Genomic DNA, 4,670 nt, shown 5'->3' on the forward strand with positions numbered 1-4,670 from the left:
GGGTGTTTGATTTCAGGGTGTTTTGGGGGGGGAGGCGGGGGTCTGCAAGCAGAAAAGGGATCCAGCCAGGGAAAACCTACAACTAACCCTTTCCTCCCAAACCCCGGCCTGCCTGACTCTTCCTTTAGCTGCAAACTCCAGGAACTCAGGATAATACAGATGATTAAATAAATAACCAACCCTCCCTTGCTGCCCCCTGGAGCTCAGCTCCTGCAAAGCAACCGCAAAAACAGGGCAGAGATCCAAGCCCGCCGTCCCAGCGTGGGATCCCTGCTGCTGGTCCCCCCCAATCCAGCCAAGCGGCTCTGTTGACCTGGTCCCACCTTGCCATGGTCCATGTGCCGTGTGATCTGCTCCCCATTGGGAGCCGGTGGCATTTCACGCCCGCTCAGTGCTGCCTCAGATGCCTACGGCAAGGTGTAGGGCAGTGGAGAATTGGGTCCTTTCACCCCAATGCTTCGTGTCAGTGCTGGGTGACCCCCAGGATGCCTGGCATGTGGGGTTCGCCTGGGCTAATTCGGTCCTTCAGTTCCCCACAATCCCTCCCGTCCCAGCCCCACCCCAGGCCTGCTGGAACAATTTGGATAGTGGGGTGCTGAGAGGTATTTAACCAAACTGTAAACCCTGTATATGATGGAAACCACTTCAAGACGGGGGGGGTGTGTGCGGCAGCACCCCTACTTCCAGCACCTATACCCCACCATGAACTGTCCCTCCACCCCAACCTTCTTTCTCCCCCTCCTGCCCTCACCCCCACTTTGAACAGACATTTCCACGCTTCCCAGCTCCAACCTGTCAGGATGGGTTTGTCTTTCCTGGAGTCACAGATTCGAAAGCCAGATGGAATCACCAGATCTTTAAGGCCAGAAGGGCCCATTTACAGGCCGTTCCATTTCACCCAGATACCCCTATATTAATCCCAAAGACTCTAGTTATACCAAAGCGTTTCAGGCCCGAGGAAACTAAACTGTACACCACAGGCAGAGAATGGGAGCGACCAATCAATCAATCAGGGGGACTGGGCTCAGAATGCCTGGCTTCTATGCCCAGATCTGCCACCGACTCGGTCTTGTGCCTCAGTTTACCCATCCATGAAACGAGGCTATTGTCTATCTCTCTGAGGGCTAAGAGGCTTCACTTCATGGAAGTGCAAAGTGCTATCGTTAATATTATTATACCAGCCAATTGTATTATATAACATCGGGCATGTGACGTTTGTGGTTATTCTGCAGGCCAAACGTCTGTACGTATCACAGGTCCAGACGCTCACTGAGCATTCTAAGAGTCTGTAGGGCCTAATTTTTAAGCCCGAACCAGACCCGAATTGGACCCAAGCCCATCTAACCCAAGCGGGTCAAGTTGTTTTCTTACCTGACTCATCCCCCTGAACCTGAGTCAGCGCCGCCACCTCCTTCGGGCTTACATTGGCCCGTCTCTCCTCCTGTCCATGGGGTTGGCACCGCGGCGTTTGCATTCAATAGTGTGCCCCAGTCCTGCCATCCACCGCCCCTGGCTGCGCTGTGCGTGCTGCAGCGTGAGTGACTCACAGCAGCAGGGTGGGGCCGACCCACTGGGCGGGAGGAGGAGAGCCGAGCCCGAGAGAATCACCTCGATTCCCTGACCTGATCCGACCCCGATGCCTGTAGTCGCGTTTGGGTCAGGTTGCCGGGCTCTCGTGTGTCCTGGCAGCTCTGTCTTCCCCACGACGCCACATTACAGATCTCCCACAAAATCGGACACCCCCCACGGTGCTCTGCGCTGTACATACATGATTATTTATCCTTTCTATTGCCACAGAGCTTTGGAACTCCAGTGATGCTCCAGGAGCCCTAAGCCACTCGGTGATGTACAGACACAGAACAGAAAGATGGCCCCTGTCCCAAAGACCTTTGAATCTAAGTATAAGACACAAGACAACAGGTAGAGACAGACAGAGAAGGAAACAATGAGACAGTATGGGACAGCATGGTCAACAACGGTCTCTGCATGTCAGCTGCCTAACTGTCGCCAAGTTTTTTGTCTGCATCCTGGCATAGGAGAGTTTTCAATACATGGAGTAAGAGACAGTCCATGCCCTTGTTTAAATAGCCAGGGTGGAAACAGAGAGGGGAAGTGACTTGCCCTAGGTCACTTAGCAAAGCAGTGGCAGAGCCAAGACTATATCCGAGGTCTCCTGATTCCTAGCCCAGTGCCAGTTCCAGCAGAACATACTGCTTCTCATCTTGAATTTGAGCTGTTTCTGCTAAAAGAAGCGAGCAGGTGAACAGAATAATAAACTACTACACTCCCTGCACGCGCGCGCGCACACGCACACACTCTATCTCTCTCTCATATTGTTAAAGAAACTCATGCTCAGGAACGTTGTGCAAAGCAAACCAACTTCCTTCCTGGTCAGAAAATGCCCATGACCGTTGGTCATGCGAGTTGGCTCGAACACCAGGGCTATTTTCTGATCAGCAGTGAGTTGGGTAGTTGCAGGGCCGCCAGCTCTTGTGATATTATCACAAAGTCTCGCGATATTTGGTGTTTTACTTAAAGCCCCAGCTCTTGGAGGGAAGTGATTAGGAGACAATCTTTTTCTTAAAGCAAGCTCTGAGCCCTCATGGCTGCAGAGAAGATCTTGAAAGCGTAACCCCCAGAGGCACAAAATCCAGAAGGTGACTACAAAGCATCCCAAAATTATTTTTTAAATCTCATGGTTTTGAAGCCAATCTCGTGATTTTGGGGGGTGTGATCATAATTTTTGCTTGGTGTTGGCAACACTGAATTCTGGGATGTATTAGCAGGAGTGTTGTAAGCAAGACACAAGAAGTAATTCTTCCGCTCTACTCCGCGCTGGTTAGGCCTCAACTGGAGTATTGTGTCCAGTTCCAGGCACCACATTTCAGGAAAGATGTGGACAAATTGGAGAAAGTCCAGAGAAGAGCAACAAAAATGATTAAAGGGTAGAAAACATGACCTGTGAGGGAAGATTGAAAAAAATGGGTTTGTTTAGTGTGGAGAAGAGAAGACTGAGGGGACATGAGAACAGTTTGGAAGTACATAAAAGGTTGTTACAAGGAGGAGGGAGAAGAATTGTTCTCCTTAACCTCTGAGGACAGGACAAGAAGCAATGGGCTTAAATTGCAGCAAGGGAGGTTTAGGCTGGACATTAGGAAAAACTTCCTATCAGGATGGTTAAGCACTGGAATAAATAAATTAAGATATCTTATCTCCTAGAACTGATCTTGAAGGGTCATTGAGTCCAGCCCCCTGCTTTCACTAGCAGGACCAAGTATTGATTTTGCCCCAGATCCCTAAATGTCTCCCCTCAAGGATTAAACTCACAACCCTGGGTTTAGTAGGCCAATGCTCAAACCACTGAGCTATCCTTATCCTAGGGAAGTTGGGGAATTTCTGTCACTGGAGATTTTTAAGAGCAGGTTAAACAAACACTGGTCAGGGATGGTCTAGATAAGTCCTGCCGTGAGTGCAGGGGACTGGACTAGATGACCTCTCGAGATCCCTTCCAGTTCTATGATTCTATGACCGCTGTGGAAGGAGCCTATGCATATATGCAATTGATTGTGTTTGGTAGGAAGGACGGTCTAGTGGATACAGCACAGATTGTGGATTCAGGAGACCTGGGTTGAGTTTGTGGCTCTGCCACCGACTCCTGGTGTGACCCTGGGCAAGTTGCTTAATCTGTTCAGTGCCCTTTCCTGTACTAAAATGGGGATAAACCTCCCCTTATGTCACAGGGGGTGGCGTGAGGATAAAAAGCTATCAGCGATCATGAGGCGATCAGATTAAGGAGGGCACCTGGGTAGGCAGAATAGCAGCTTCTTGCATTTCTTCTGGTACGGAAGTAGATCCAGCGTGAAGCATTAAAGCTGAAGGAAGATGAGCAGCCGCGGGCAGGCCGTGGCATGATTGTGGGCGTGCCTAACACTTCAAAGCTATTGCACAACATCCCTCCCCCTTCACACGCACCCCTCCGGCCATGTGTGGTTTAAGGGGGTGAGAGCACGTCTGGGAAGGGATGCGTCTCTGGGACCCCCTTGCAATGCAAAAGTCAGGCGGTCAATAGCATGGGAGCTGGCAAAGACCTATCTTGCCAAGCCCTCACCACCTCAGCCAGAGTGGGAGGGTTCTCGCTGGCTGCCCGCGTTCCCCTTTCCGGCCTAGCGTCGCGATGGAAATGATCGCACAAGGGGTGGGGTGACCATGAACGGTCCTGGGTGCCTTCTAGTGGCAATTCCAATGGCAATACCGCGCAGCCTGGTCTACGCTAGCCACCTGGCCCTGCTGTAATTGAAATCGACCCGGTCACAGCAGTGCAATAAAGAGGAGGAGGAGCTGTTGCCAAAACTGGAGAAAAGGCAGGGGGGTGAGGGGACGGTGCTGCCCTCCCAAGCCAAGGAGGGGAGGGCGATCTGGGGGAGGGATGCAGCTCCTGGAAGCCAGAGAGGGGAGTTGTGGGGAGTTTGGGTGAGTGTGGGGCTTCTCCAAGCCAGGCAGGGGAGTGGGAGCTGCCCTCCGCTCTCAGCACTGGTCAGCCCCCCCAGATCCTTTCTCTTCTCCTCAAATCCTGACAGAGAAATTGACGATAAGTGGAATGGAAGCCCAGCCGTGCAGGGGAAATAAACAAAACAAACAAACAGCATCAGAAGAAGAGAAGAAAATAAGAA

This window comes from Chrysemys picta, chromosome 20 (genome assembly GCF_011386835.1).
Source record: "Chrysemys picta bellii isolate R12L10 chromosome 20, ASM1138683v2, whole genome shotgun sequence".
NCBI lineage: Eukaryota > Metazoa > Chordata > Testudines > Emydidae > Chrysemys > Chrysemys picta.